The sequence below is a fragment of the Neopelma chrysocephalum genome, unplaced genomic scaffold, assembly GCF_003984885.1.
Source record: "Neopelma chrysocephalum unplaced genomic scaffold, ASM398488v2 Primary Assembly neopelma1_26, whole genome shotgun sequence".
Lineage (NCBI taxonomy): Eukaryota > Metazoa > Chordata > Aves > Passeriformes > Pipridae > Neopelma > Neopelma chrysocephalum.
This window is the reverse complement of record NW_020897695.1, coordinates 14,533,412-14,550,290: the sequence shown is the minus strand read 5'-3', so window position 1 is coordinate 14,550,290 and position 16,879 is coordinate 14,533,412.

The following is a 16,879-nucleotide window of genomic DNA, read 5'->3' as shown; positions in this document are numbered from 1 at the left end:
ATATATTCTTTTTGCCTGGATATTGTTGTTATTTCTTTCTGTCTCTCAGGTAACTTTCAGGTTGCACAAAAGCAAAAAGACATAGAAATTATGTAAAAAAACTTCTCATTGTACTTTGGTCCAAATTTCATCAATCAGGCATACTAGTCCAGACAGGCAGACTAGAAGTTACCACCATCTTAAGTGCCAATTAATAATAATCTGCTTGATTTTTTTCATCATGAAGACATTCTACAATCCGTTTAATACTCACAAATACCAGAAAAGATAAAACAAAAAAAACCAAAATTGCTTGAAGAATAATTTCTGGAAGAATAAAAAATTCAGTCGAAAGTCAGAAGGAAATCCAAACAATATTTTTTATATGTGCCCTCTCTTAAATTGATTTCCGGATATGAAAATTGGTACATTACAGACAGTGGAGCTAGGGAAATTTTAACAAAACACAGAATCTTTTAACAGCTAGAGAACTGAGAGATGCTTAGACTGATCAGTATTTCAAAAGACTTAGATTTCCCTTTTCAATAAATCTTTTACCTGGTGAATGAAAACAAGGAAAAAAAAAGTGTATACTACAATGATTCAGAAGGAACAAGAAGGGCCTGTCATTGACATCTCTTGTCTGCAGAAGCACTGAATACAGCCTTGATGCCAAAATCAAGAACAAAAACACAGAGAAAAGGGCAAAAGCAGTCAAATTCTTCACTTCAGAATTTTTATGTTTCAAATCACGTGCACAGTCTCTGTCAACAAATAAAAAATGCAACATTTTTTCATGCAGAGAAATGTTAATCTTTAACCCTGTGAAGCCAGCTGCCAGGCAACACGGCAACAAGCCCCTGCAACTCGCTGGTAGCAAAACTATTTCCTGAAAATATTTACTGTTTTACCCAAATACTGCAATATTTTGGAAGCCACAACACAGCATTTCAAAAAGCTGCTTGAGGGGAGGAAGGAATTCCCTAAAGATTGCAGTGCCGGTATAATGCTAGAACAAAGAAATGAACAAAAGAACTTGGACTGGTTTGTGGTCAGAAACAGCATTTCTTGAAGCATTTCTTATATGTAAGAGAAATAACAGATGAATTATAATGTAATGGAAACTTACATTATGGTTTATTCATATTGCATAATAACAATAACAACAACAACAATAATAATAATAATATTAATTGTAATTATTAGTGTTAATGTTAGTACTAATATTATCCAAGATAAAAGTGAACATCCACTTGGTTCCAACATATTCTCAGAAGAGACACTTGTTTCTTCCCACAAAATCTGCAAAATTCAGTGAAGCCTGTGGTGTTTCACAAGGAAAACTGGAAGAAAGTCAGCTGATTTTCAAATATTATTAGGCCAAATATGCACAGGAGCACTCTCTGTCAATAAGGTCAAGTAATGCAAAGCAGACTGCATTTATACTCTTGATCTTTCTTACCCTCCAAAGCAAGACAGCCCCATCTAAATTGCCTGCTGAGAGTGGCCCCTGGCCAAAGCTAGCTTCTGGCCCTTGCTCGGGAATTGTTTAGGAGAGCTCTACTTGCCATCATAGCTGTCAAAGGCCTTCCTAAGAATTTAGCAGTACCACAGTCAATCTACAGTGCCCAAAACTAATCCCTGGCACTACGCACTGCCAACCATCCTCTTTCCTGAGTAATCAGTGTAAGATTATGAAATAAATCTGCAACTTCTGCATTATAAGAGATGACCAGCCATTTTAGAAGTACTAATATGGACTCTACCACAGCTAACACTTCAGATCTCTTTCAGTTAATTTATGTCTCCAAAATTCCCTTCCATGATATTTTGTATATAAGGTAAAAAGTCTTCTGTGGGCATTTTATCAGTGTTTTATAAAATAGACTTTACCATTTTTTTTTCAGTAAGATTTAGTAACAGAGATGAAGTTCCAGTCCCTCTCCTTAGAGCAGTTTTTCAGATTTGTTTTGTTAATAAGGGATCAGATGAGTTGATAGGAAATTGATACCTTGCTCTGGAGAAGGGTTCTCCTGTGGCTTGATGGCTGTGTTGAGCTAATCATTCAGATGGTGAGGGGGCACATGCAACCTGTAAGCACCTTTAAAATTCCCCATCGCAATATCATTAATCCTTCCTAATAGAAATCTCAGATGTTAGGAGCTACAAAGCTGTTGAATAATAGATAGCTCTCACATTGAAAGCTCTCCTTCCACATCCAGCAGAGCTCTCTGCTTCCCTTCCAGTTTTCTACATAGGGAAGAAACATCTATGTTCCCATACAGCAGGACACATGATATTTAACAGACATTTAATGGGACCCCCAATTTCACAGGGGAGAGGGTAGTAAGTCTGGGGAATGTCTTCACCTTCTATATGAAAGGAGATATGTCACTCCTTTACTTGCCAAAGGTCCATGTTAAAATTAACCATCCCCTGATCTACCAAAGTGTTAACATCTTTCACACCTCAAATGTGTCTAACAAAAAACAGGGCATGCAGTGCTGTAATCTTTTTTTTCCCTCCTTTGATAGTGATTTCATTTATTCAAGACACTATCATGGCAATATGACAATAATGGATGACTTTAGTGAACACAGACAGGATTTTTATGTTTCCAATCAGTACATGGCAATACCCTAGTTTAACTGTAAGCAGTCTATTAAGTTCCTGGAAAGCCACTCAGTCTTCTGGACAGCCTCCAGAATACCTCTGCACCTAACATCTAAAACTACACAAATCAAAAGTTTTTATTTTCCATCCCCTCTTAATCTGAGCTCATTAACAACCTTATAGGATTGAGCTCGCTCTGCTCCTGTGATGAGCCAGTGCAGTCCTACCAGAACAACAAAATACATACTCTCAACATCTGGCATAAGCTGATCTAGCCCTATGTACTGTCAGCAAACTCCTCCAAGGTAACTGAATCTGGTTTTGCTGCCACTTTATTCCTCATAAACTAAATGTATGAGCAGGGGGCAGTGTTGGGCAGCACAATTCAATCGTGTTTTCTTATGCTCTCAGTGCTAATAGACTTGCGCTCAGTGCAAGTCCTCGCAAAGGGTGATCTTGAGTCAGACATGCTGGTGCTACAGACAAAACCCTTTCCAAGTACAATGCAGAAAGCCAGTCAGTCTGCTTCCACTTAGTTCTATTTGCACACAAGTTTGTATTAGTAGCTCATAGAAAACCTTGAGCAAGAACTATGGTATTAGCTATCCTCTAATTGACATTCGTGTATCAAGAGTAACCACTAAAACCACTTAAGTTGAAAAAGACAAACTCTGCATTAGGCAAAAGTTAAGTGCTCTTGTTCAGCTTTTGAGGTTGTATGGAGACATCAACTTGTGAAGAACATGGCCTGTAACATCCCGTATCAAAATCCTATTTGTACACTTAAAAAAGTCAGGGACCTTTTTCCTTTCAGCATGGTTATTTATACTGCCTTTCAGGTCTTTTCCAGCCTATTATTCTCCCTGAAAGAAATAAAAAAACCAACAAACATCTAGATCTGATCAGATATATATCCCATTTATATGGCACTTCCTTTATTCTGGTAAATGTTCTACAAAGCAGCAGAGACTAAGACATAGCCAGTAAGAACAGAGGAAAGCTGCATGTCTCCCCTGTATTAGGCATTATTACTCATTGCAAGACGATCAGGCAGTACAGAAAGACTGTAGGACACCTAATTCTCATCATTGATATACACATACCTAAGTAAAGAAAAAAAAACCACAATTACAAATGACATCACAATTGCTACATTTTGAGATTGGGAGTTTGAGAATATAACTGCATTAAAGCCCTTCTGGCAGAAAACCCATTCTTCTGCATAAACATTTTCTTTGTACTAGGGCAGATGAGACAGTACTTTTTCTCTCAATACCCTTCGCAATACCCTTCCCAGCATTGCTCGGGACATGTCAGTCACCTGTGGAAGCTGCAGTACTGTGCAAGATTTATAAACCCAGCACAGACAACGCTGCAATCACCTTCTTCCTCCACCAGAAACAAGGGAAGCTGCTTGACAAGCAGCACTAAGAGATGTGCTCCTTCGGCATACCTGATCATATCCTTCAGGTTTATCTTCTTAGAGGCAAAGTCAGACAAGACATATTCAAAAGCAACATAAATCAGGAGACTTAAGCCTGAGATTTCTTCTTTCATTATGAAAGGCAATGAGGGACCCCTGGTGGCCTAGTGGTTAGCGTGCAGGACTTTCACTGCTGCGACCACGGGTTCGATTCCCAGTCCCTCCCGGGCAGATGGAACCCGTTAGCCCTGTGTGGCCATCCATCTATGAGAAGGACACTCTAAACAAACCTACGTCCTGAGGACCTCACTGCCATTGTCCAAGCTTGCTTGGCCCCGGCAGATGAACCTTAGGATTAAAGGGTGGGCTCAGTTCAGCGCAGGCTGTGTCTCACCTAAAAAATCCATTGCGCAGGCTGGAAAGGTAAAAGACCTTTCCCCAAATCTTCGTTCGCGAAGATGGGCCATTATTATTATGAAAGGCAATGGTAATTTGACAGATCTTTTTTAGTACTTCTCTGGGAATAATCTTTTTTTGTCACTTTGTTACCATTATTTAAAGTTCTACTGGAGACAAAGGGAGATAGAGAAAAAGATCTAATATGTAGCTAAGATATATTTACCATGCCATCTCATCAACACACATATCACACTTTATGCCTTTCTTTTCTGCTTGTGAATATTTAATTAAGCCTTAATTTAAGAATAGGCCTTAAAAATGAACTATTCCTAAATTAAGACACCTGATACATGTCATCCAGTATTTAGAAGAATTTTAATGTTGTATTCTATAAACTCAAAACTCCAGTCTCATGGTTCAACAGATAGATATCAGTGGCCTTAAAGGTTTGTTTTAAATCCATTAGCTCACATGAGGCAAGAATCAGGCCTCTGAGATTCCTCTAGAAAGAAAATACCGTGTTGTGGAGAACAAACTTTTGTGATAAAGACAAACACATTATGCACATTTCCAAGCAGAGATGCCGCAGAGATGCCACAGGGCACCTGTGCCACATAGGTCCTCTAGCTGGGCAGGAGGCTGATCTGGCAGGAATGCTTTGGGAATTCTTTACGAAGATGCAGACAATGGAGAGAAGCATTTTGAAAAGCTACAAAGAAATCTGGGGTAAAAAAAAGAGCAGTCACTTGTGGGCCTGTGAGGCAAGCTGCTGGATTGTCTGAACAATCATTAATACACTCAATAACCCAGACTGCGTTTTTTCTTTATCAAATTGTTACATTTAGCAGAATTTTTAATCTCATACCGGCTAAAATCCATTTTTATCCAAAAGCATTCAAAACTTCAAGGAGACCATGACTAACAAATTATTGTTAGAACAACAACAAGTCTCTTAAAGCAGCCAAAAACCTTTATAATATGCCTCCAGAAGGAGAAGTGGGAAACAGCAATGAAATCCACTGGGAAAGAGGAAAGCAACAACAGCAAGAATTTTTAGTTTAACCACAAAGCATCAGTGTTAAACATTTGATAAGTCTTATGGTTTTGTTCTGAAAATAGATGAGAGGGAGTGTTTTCATGCATGACTAGTCTCACAGCAAATACATTCATGCTTAAAAATATAGCTTATGCACAGATGGCTGCAGAACAATTACTGTGTATTAGTGTTTCTCATTCCATATTAAACTTCTGATGTACCATGAACTCCCTCTTTTCCCACTCTGAAGATTTCCCAGAGAGATTTTATTGCATCATTAGTGCAATAATTACAACATGGCCATGTTGCATTTAACCTTGTTTTATTTCTCCAAATGCGTAATAAGTCTCTTTCTTTTTAACTAGTTTCTTTCATCTAACAAAGTTAAAGTCTTCTTGTCTGATAAAGAAGCAGGCAGTCAGATGCCATCTTGGCGATACAACAGCCTGCTTGCTGTCTACACACATCACCCAGAGTAAAAAAAAAAATAAAAGATTAGTCAAGCTATCTATCTGCAGTTTAAACAGTAAATATCTCAAGATGCCATACATTAACAGCAGCCTGTGGTTTTGGTACATGTACCATTCATTCAGCTTGACAAGGAATGCTCAGCCTGTAATGAGGACATGCCAGATACACTCCAAGAAGGATTCCACTTCTGAAAACAGATACAGTAATTCTGACAAAATGCAGACCTGACATTCAGATTACAGTCCCTTCAGCTCAGATTGGGTTTACAATATGGAAATAATTACTGGCACAAGTAGACTTGAATATATAGGCTCATTTTCTCTTGTTCACTTCTAGAAGAGTGTGAAAAGTAACACCTCTAATGTTATTATTCTATTTAACTCTGGAATGCTTCACTTTCTGCGTAAAGATTTAGATTTAGCTGCAAAAACGTATGTTTGGTTATAGGATCCTTTTTTAAATTCAGTTTTCACTTATCAGGACTGTTCTGGCACAAAATCAATTTATATCAGTGATTTTTTTTCCATGTCTTCAAATCATAACTTTGCCCAAGTGTTGTTTTCTCCATCTATCATGTTCTTTTATGATTAGAAGTCTTTGACAGAGGAATGATGTCGTGTACATTTACAAAGGCAGCTGGAAAACAGCATATATTTTTCCTTCTTTTGAAAGCTACACTAATATAGTTTGTTCTTCAAGATGGCATTATCAAATAGTGTTTTGGTTTTGTAAAATTGAGTAATTTTTATCAGATTTGAACATAAAAATCTATTTGACTATTTATACCTCTATCACAATGCTCTCTTCCTTTTCCAAGTTCTCAGGGAAGTTGAGCATTAAACTCACACTTGTGTACCATCTGAGACAGCTCCTGTCTGACCCAATTGGGTGCTGCCTGTTCACTCAGACAACTGAACAACCCAGAGACCCTCCTGCCAGGGTATACATTCATACATCAGACCATGATGTACAAAGCGCACAATTGACACCACAATGGGAGAGGAGGCAGATCTGCTGGAGGAAAGAGCCATCTTATAGAGACACCTCAACAGCCTGAAAAAGAGCAGGCCAACCAGACCTGCACGAAGTGTGACAAAGATAAATGCTAAATGCTGCACCTGGGATGCAGCAATCCCATGCAGCAGTTGAAGGGATGTCTGACTGCCTGGTGTGCAACTTGGGTGGTCCTGATGTATGGCAACCTGAATGTGTTTCAGCAGTGTGCCCTTGCAGCAATGAAAGCAAGCCTTGTCACAGATTGCACCAACAAGAGCATAGACAGCTAATCGAGGGCTGTGATTATTCCAGTCCATTTAGCACTTGTTAGGGCACACCTCTAATACTGGGTCAAGGTTTGGTCTCCTCAGTTCAAGGGAGACACCAAAAAAATTGGAGAGGGAAAGGCCACTAACATGATGAGATGGTAGTAGTACTTGACAGATGAATAAATATTGAAGAAACCTGGTATCTTCAGCCTAGAGAAGTCTTGGGGGAATCCAATCACATTTTTCCAATACTTGAAATGTAATTACAGAAGGAAGACAGCAACTCCTTCCACAAGGAAGCACAGTGACAGAAAAGAAGCAATGGGTGCAAATGACTTTAGAAGAAATTCCATATGATTAGGAAAAAAACTTGCACCATGAGAAAAAATGAGTATTAGAATAGGTTGTCTTATAGGATCTCCCTTGCTGAAAATAGCAAGATTTGATAGGGGGCTGGATAACTCAATTTAAGTCCCTGCTTTCAACAAAAGGTTGGACCATACAATCTCCAGAGGTCCCTGCCAACCTCAACTTTTACATGGTTCTGCAATGCTATGCAGGTCTGCTGACTGGTCCATGTTCAAACCTGACAGACGTAAACTTGAGAGGCTAAAACTCTGCAAAGAAACAAGTATCAAAAGCAAGAAGGTGCTGCTCCCATCTCTAACCAGAAAGGTGAAGTTCCTTGGCATGAAGAAATATTTATTTTTGTTATCTACATCATTCTGTATCAGTATTTTTGATACACAGTCAAAAATAGACCAGTAACTATGTAAAAGTTGCTCCATATCTCAGAATATAATATTTTATGAATTTAAGTAAAAACAATGTCAGACAAACACTTTCTTTCCCTCTGTGGCCTGTGAAAATCTGTGTCATGTCTACTTCCACTTCCCTTACTGCTGTCTTCAAATTTCAGGGGTTTAGGATTGTTCTGAAACCAGTGTGTGGTAAGTTGTTTGGGGTCCCATCTCCAATAGTGACAGAATGCCTAACTTGTCTGCCAGGCTGAGCATCGCACAAGTAGCACCACATCCCCTTCACCCTGCCTGCACACCATCAGACAGAGATTCTAAGAGAGGAAGAGAAGCTGGGAAGAGGGGAAGGGAAATCAAACAGGTTAAAGAGATGATTCCATACTGGTAAATCACTGCTTACACAGACCACCCCATCTGCTAGGAGTAGAAGTGTCCAAAAAAAGTACAGAAGTCTGCCTTGTGAAACAATTTATTGCTATTACACAGGCTCAACATTATACCAATAGAATCACATTTCATAGGGTTGGAATTATAAAATAAGAGAAAAAGAAATTACAGAAAACACTCAAATAGACATTATGGCTCTAGTTATATGTCACATTTCATCCAACTACAAAAAAGGTGGAGGTAAAGAAATACAGAAGTAAAATAAAAATCAACTTACAAAAGTAACTCTTCACAAAGATGTTTGCTATAAGGTTTTTGACCAAGTGAAAATAGAATTATTGTGACAGCTACTCATATGCATTCCCACCAGCACTGCCCAAATTACTACCAGTACTAAGTAGTTCCTACTCAGTGTCCAAATTTTGGACACTGTTTAGATGCATCACTTTCTTCCCCTATGTGTATGCAGAGTGTAGGTATCCCACATTGGATTGCCAGCTTTATCACAGGTCTAGATGCACACATAACCAACATAAATATTCAGGCATTGCAGTGCCTAAGTCCCCTCATCAATCTAGGCACTCTTCAGAAGCTTCTTATCTTTTTCATCCACAGCATAATAATACTTAGATGTTTGCTTAAAAAAAATCATTTCAAAGAAAAGAAAATTTCACTTATTTTCTCCCTTCCAACTAGAAATTATTTCAACCCTGGAGAGGAAAAAACCCAAGTATTTACTGCCAACAATTTAAGATTCTAAGTTCAGCTTAAAAAAATTGTTTCTGGAGATCAGAAGAACAGAACTTTGACATATGAATCTTACCCACGAAGAAAAAAGCCCTTTACATTCCATTCCTAAGTTATTCCTGATGGCAATGAAAGCTCATTTTATCATTGAACATGCCCTTCAGTGCAGTCTTTCAACAACACACTTATGTAAGTAAGAAAACAAACATTAGCCTTTCTTCAAAATCATTTTGTCCAGAGTGTTTCCAGAGCACTGTGAAACCCTCTGAATCCTGATTTAGAACACAATAGGGCTTTCAGGAGAGGCAGGAACCCAAATCTTTATTTAGTGCCCCAGATTTACACGAATTCTACTAATGCAACTTAAACATCTTCAATGTAAAAACATTATGAGTACTCCCTCTAGTGTGTATCTAAATGAAGCAAATATTCCCTGCTGACTTCCGAGGAAAATATTTTATTATCTATAAAGTTACTCTGAAATTAAGCATGTAAGCATTTGCAGCTATCAGAGAACAGGTTGTTACTGAGTATCTCAGGAATTTTTGTTTCTTCAGAAGTTGCAGGGAGCCAGCAACAGCCTACACTAGACTTTTCCTGAAACTGGTAGGAGCAAACCAGACACAGAAAAAACCTGCTCCTAAAGAAGTAGGACTCAAAGACACTGGTTTCCTTTGGATGTGCATCCTGCATCCCTGCACAGCCCTTCACAAAGCCATAAGTACTCTGCTTCCTCATGCACACACATATACTTGTCCCTCCCTGACTGGATCCCTCCCAAACACTGGTGGCTGGGACAGAGGAAGCACATGCTTTGGCTTGCCTTTTTGGTTTATTTTCTATTTCTCTAGCAGAACATGAAAAAGGATGGAAAATATTAGAAGACTCACATCTGAAGGCTAGGGAAAAAATCCCCTTCTCTCCCCCCCACTCCCAACATGAGCAGCAGGCACTATCCTTTGACCAGATTTACTGTCCATGGATGAAATTCTGACTGATTTAAATGACCAAAGTAAATGACAAAATTCTTGCTGAAATCTTTGCTTTCTCGCTAGAGCAAATGAAAGTGATGCAAAATTAAACACTGATTGGAAGAACAGTTCTGATTTATGTGATCATTTTATACACTTTCTGAGTCAAAATTTAGCTTCTTTTTCCTCCTCTAATATAAAAAGAATTACAAAGGCACACCACAGACAGAGAGAAACCTTCTGCATGTAAATCACTACCACATTATGCAATGGCAGCAGTTATTTATGAATACATTGCATTGTTCCTATGTTTTAGACTATAAGTTCTGTTGAAAACATCTTTCCAGTTGATTGAATAGTTGAAATGTCATCTCTAAAAGATGATCCATTTCAGAGAGTTTAATACATGCTTCTAGAATAGGAAAAAATTATGGGCTACTTTATAAAAATAGCTGTATCAAGAACATGCTCATGTTCTTCTACATTTCAGGGCTAGCACAGCATTATTCCATCAGAGAGAAGCCACTTGAGACTGAAGGAACCTGTTCAATGGGCTTAGATCCTTGTGTGATCCCTTTCAAATTTTTGGGGAAAAAAATCTCTCTAAATTTACTAATCAGGAAACAATCTCATTTTCTCTGTGCTGCTACTAGTCACTTTTTTTGTTTACCTTGCACCCATTTCCTTACCTTTAAGGACTCTGTATTTGATAATATGGTTTGCATGGCTATAGACCGATTACAGATCAGACTCTAGGAGTGCACTGGTACTGGAACACTCCTCACAATTCCTTTTTTCAAATATGAGATGGAAATACTCCAGATATAGATATTATCCTTATTCTAGGTGAGCTGCTAATGTAGCTGCCTCAGCCACAATTTCAACTATAAACCCAATCTTTTTCTTCCAGATATCCATAAGGAAAGAAACAGCATGGTTTATTTGACTATGTACAATGACAGGACATGAAAATTAAAATGGGAAACCAAAAAACTTTGCTTTAGAAAGCTGCTATTTACACAGCAACTAGGCATACAAGAGGAAGGGAAGATCTACCATTAACTGTTGCAGAAAACTGCTATGTTTGTTTGTATTTTGTATAAACTGTGGGCAAAATGGCACAACAGGAGATTAAAAGCTTTACATGAGAAACAGAGTAATTAAACAGAAGAAAAAAAAATCACAGGAATTAATGATTTTGAATGTGAATGATTTCTAAAATCCAATCCGGAGTCTTTCACTCTGTAATTATCCTAATTATCTAAGCATTTATCCTTCATTAGTCTTCAGACATCAGACCATTACCATAATTCCTAGATCTTGTTTTTTTTCCCCAAGAATTACAATTTGATGCTGAAAGACATGAAAACTATTACTTTCTTGCACTCGCACTTCTCAAATCCTGTTATGAAGGTACCTGCATATGTTGAACCAGGACCAAGAAAACCAATGGTTTCAAAAACCAGGCTTTTAAGTTCTGGTGTTGTTCTCTGTCTCCAGAGGTTACAGGGCCTTATGCACCTCTCACCTGCAAGTGGAAGACATTCCTGTGCCCATGTCTGAAACTGGGGAGAATCGGTCTGACTGCTGTCATGGGATTCCAGCAACTGTGACAACAGAAGAGGGTATTTAAACTTCCAATCAAAGTGACGAAAAAAGTCCCAGTAACCTAATAACAAAGAAAATGTGATAGACCATGGAGAATCTTTTTCTAAGCTGCATTTGTCCAAGCTATGAAAAGGTACTTGCCATTTAGCCTGCACAGTTGAGATGCTGCGTTAGTTGTAAAACAAGAAATGTTGTAAAACACACGTCAGCATGCTAACAAGTCTGAATGTCAAGAATCAAGTAAAAATAGAACTGTTTCATGAGCAAAGTGGTGACATTTAGAGCATATCTCATTAATTACAGGCCATGGGGCTCTTTCATGAAGCTAAGTGTGGGAAATGTTAAGATGACTATGAAGCCTTCAGTCACAGAAAACAAACTAAATGATCAGAAAGATGTAAAGAAAAGTGATACAGCCTTAAATAGAGCATTTTACCTTTCCAAATGGCCATTTTTCTGACCGTTTAGAGACACCTATGAAGTTAAGACAGATTCAAGACTGAAAAAATAATTAAAGACAAAAAGAAAAACAGGGCAGTCTCCACCAGGTCTTTGAAATTTTTTTTGTAATTCTTTTTCATGATCCAGGAATTCACAGCAAGGTACAACCTGACCTTATGCTGAAATCTGAAAAAAACATGACCTGGGAGTGTTTCCCTACAAATAAGACAAAAAAACTGCTGGGCAATTATAGAATCATAGAACCTTTAAGTTTGGAAATTTCCTCCAAGATCATTGAGTTCAACTGTTAAAGTAGCACTGCCATGTTACCTTTAAACCATATGCCCAGGTGCCACATTCAAGGTTTTTTTGAACAATTTCAGGAACCCTGATACCACCATTTCCCTGGGCAGCTCATTCCAATGCCTGACCATCCTTTCAGTAAAGAAATTTTTCCTTTTATCGTATCTAAACCTCTTCTGGTGCAACTTGAGTGGGTGGGACCCCTGGTGGCCTAGTGGTTAGCATGTGGGACTCTCACCGCTGCGACCCGGGTTCGAATCCCAGTCCCCCCGGGCAGATGGAGCCCGTTAGCCCTGTGAGGCCATCCATCTATGAGAAGGTCACTCTAAACGAACCTACGTCCTGAGGACCTCACTGCCATTGTCCAAGCTCGCTTGGCCCCGGCAGATGAACCTGAGGATTAAAGGGTGGGCTCAGTTCAGCGCAGGCTGTGTCTCACCTAAAAAATCCATTGCGCAGGCTGGAAAGGTAAAAGACCTTTCCCCAAATCTTCGTTCGCGAAGACTGGCCATTATATATTATATTATTATTGCTTGTTACCTGGGAGAAGAAGCCAACTCCCATCTTGCTACAACCTTCCTTATAGAAAGCATTAAGGTCTCTCCCAAGCCTCCTCTTCTATAGGCTAAACAACCCCAGCTCCGTCAGACATTCCTCATCAGCCTTTTGCTCCAGATCCTTCTTCAGCTCTGTTGCCCTTCTCTGGACTTGCTCCAGCATCTCAATGTCTTTCTGATAGTGAGGGGCCCAAGATTGAATGCACCACAGTGTGAAGACACCATTAACTTCCTATTCAGATGTAACTGAGCAAAACTCTCAGTGAAATCAGTAGGAAATTGTCCTAAATAAAAGGGCTGAGTAGTTAACTCAGGATTGAAAATCAGATTTACTAAAGGAAAGAATAACATGATCTGCCACTTACTCAGAGTAAGTTGAAAATATGTATGCATATATATGCATACGCACAGATATAGATACTCTCACACTCCAGTGTAACCAACATTGTGAAGGAATTAAGCAGTTTATTAACAGGTAAAATGAAATCCTTTAAGTTGGTATTTCTAAGTGCTTTGTGCATTTTGCTGTAAAAATTAGACTACTGTTTCATGTTTAGGGATTTTTATTAAAACAAAAGAAAATTCCCTTTATCAAAATGAAACATTTAATTTTGCAGAGAACTGCTTTTGGAAAGTGTGCTGGTTTAAAAGTAAACTGGAAGGAGAAATGAACCCAACTCAAAAGAGATTATAAGTCAGAGTTACAATTTAATAACAACAATACAATAAATAAAATTATACAGACAAACAATTGGTTTTAACCCACAAAACTCAGATGTATAACACAGCACCCTGGGGAATGAACAGAATGGTTTTCGTTGGCCCCCATGCTGAGCCCTACGTGGTCCCCCTGAGTCCAAAGTAAAAGGAGGGGGAAAACCTGTTGGTGAGAGTGCTGGTCACAGTCCAGTCAAGAGTGCTGGTCCCAGTCTGGTCGAGAGTGGTGGTTGTAGTTCGGTCGAGGTTCTGGTCCTCCTCTCTATGTGACAAGTGGGGCCAGAAATCCCAAGACCCCACTCTCAGGTTTGAGTGGGAATGCCCAGTACTTCCCCCGGCGGGGGGAGTTCCACAATGGGTGATTGTGAGTCATGAGATATTTTTGGAATCCTTGGTGGCCCATTAGCAGACATGACCCCTCAGGCTGGGTGTAGATGTGCTAATGACTCCCTGGAGGGAAGTTAACATCGCCCATAACTATGGCCTGAGGGATCAGGTGTGCTCTGGGCAGCTGCTGCAAATGGTTTATTGTTAACAGTTCCTGGGAAATGACATAGAAGGTATAGAATACACAGTTTGGGTTACACCCACACAGTGATGAACTGGTCTCTGCTGCTCTAACTAGGACATTTTCCACCTCTTATTCTATACCATTTATGTCATGCATAAATTAACACCTTTTAAAACTATATGCATATATATATATACACAATGAAACATTACAGACCATTCCCACTCAAAATTAGATCCCTTGTGGTACACAACGCATCTCCCCATCTTTTTACATTACCTCTGTCTCCACAGTAGCTATGCCAAAAGCCCAACAAAGTCCTTTTGAGTCTTTGAAATACCCACTCCTCAGGTAATCTATGCCAAGGATACACAGGGCCTCTGGGCCAGTCACGATGGGGTGTCTATGCCATTCCTTCCCAGTCAAGCTCACTTCAGCTTCCACTACAGTCAGTTGTTGGGATCCCCCTTTCACTCCAGAAATAGAGATGGATTCTGCTCCTACATATCTTGATGACATCAAAGTATATTGTGCGCCAGTGCCAATTAAAGCCTTATATCTTTGTGGGTCTGATGTGCCAGGCCACTGAATCCACACAGTCCAGTAGACCCAATTGTCCCTCTCCTCTACCTGGCTAGAAGCAAGCCACCCCTAATCCTGGTCATGGTACTCACTGTGCTCTTCTTGTAAGTATGACCTGGAGGTCCCTTCAAGAGGATCAGACATATCATCGTTCCTGTACCATCTGGAGTCTTGCTCATAAAAGACCAGAGCAGCATTTATCCTTGAAGAGTTCCTTGTGGTACTTGTTCCTCTTTTCAATTCACGTACCCAGGCTGCTAAGGAAGAGGTGGGTTTTCCATCCCACTTCCTCATATCTTCTCCATGCTCATGGAGGTAAAACCATAGATTGCCACGTGGAGTGCACCCTCTCTCCTTAGCTGGGGGATGCCTGCTCCTGATAGCAGAGACTCTTGTTTGTCCTGGCAAGATACGGAAGATCCCATCCTTAATTTCCTCTCTTAGCTTCTGGTGGCCCTCTTGAGTCTTCTCTTTCAGGCTTCGGACATGTTCAGTCAGTTTGGTTTCCACAGATGAAACGTGGACTTGTAATGTGGCAGTGACAGTGTCTTCATAAATCCTGAGTTTGCTAACCAATGCACCCACCTTGTCCTCTCCCTCCCTCCATTGCAACGTTGCTAAGTAGAGAGAATATATTTCTGGCCCGAGCCGTCCAAACTTTAACCACATCTGGGATGTGCATTGTACACCATCTGGACTTCTAGGGAATCTTTCATCCTCTAAAAAGATTGTCTCCAGTATGGCTAATTCCCTTAAGCACCAGATACCTTGTTCCATTGTGTTCCACTGTCCTTGCTGTACGTGGAGGTCCTCCTTACAAAGATATCTCTCCCTCACACTGGACAACAGTCGTCACCAGAGGCTGAGACTTTCCTGCCCCTTTCCAATCCCCTGATCAATGACTACATCTCAAAACAGGGATCCCAGTTGCCTTGCTTCACTCCCATCTAGAATTGTATCATTAGCTGCGGGGTCCCAGATTCGGAGCAGCCAGGTCAGAATGGACTCATTTGCCTGTCGTGTGAACTCTCTCCGGAGCTCATGTAGCTCACCCAGGGATAGGGACCAAGTGAATATTTCTGGCTCTGTCTCCTCTGCTGGATGTGAAGGTCCTGCCTCTTTGTCATCATTCACTATATGAACTGATTTAGTCTTTGATTTCCTTTTCTGGACAGGGGCGACTGCTATTGGTTTCAGTTGTCCTTCTGGCTCCTCGATGGTTTGTGGGGACATGGTGCCGGTTGATTCATTTCTTTTTCCCTCTGACTCGGCCGTGGTTTGGGTGGACATGGTGCCTGTGGATTCGCTCGTTCTCTCCTTCCCCTGATGGTACTGTACTATGTCAAGTAGTGTCCAGTAGGCAGTGGCCAGGGCCCAGCAGGTTGCTGTGAGCTGGCCATCTCTGGAGCTGACAGAGCATTTTTCCTTCACCAGTCTTATCATGCTAACAGGATCAGGGGTGAATTTCCAGATCATTGAGAAAAGAACTTCTCCAAATACTGGTCGATGTCCTCCCACTTCCCATGCAACTCAACATTATCCACTCCCAGAGCAGGCCTCCAGACAACCTCCCTAGAAGGCTCTATTCTGACCCTAAGCATGGTGTAGACAGTACAGAGCAGACAAAGCAACACTAACAACAACATTGCGCTGTCTTTAACATCAAAAGGAAACTCAATATTTTCAAGGACTGTTGTAGCAGGTCTGAAGGGGAAGAAGGAGGTGAAAGGCTGGTAATAATCATTCCCTCCTGTTCCCCCAAAAGGCTGGATGCAATTTTCAATGAGGCCCCAGAGGTAGCAACCCAAACCAGGACAGGCAAACAAGACTGAATACACTTTCACAATGAAACTCACTGCTTCTGATGCTACAACATCATAAACATAGTATATTAATAAAGCAATTTTGACCACTCTCCCTGGTCTTAAAGAGAGCATCAAAATTGGCAAATGGTTCCCCATATGTGGAAATATGAACAGGCTCGAATACAACATCCACGTGAATACATCAAGCAACATGGTGATCAGGGAGTTTCCGTATCCAAATACACAAATGCTTAAAATAAAATTGTGACTCTGACTTCACTCTCATGCACCACGTTGGGCGCCAAA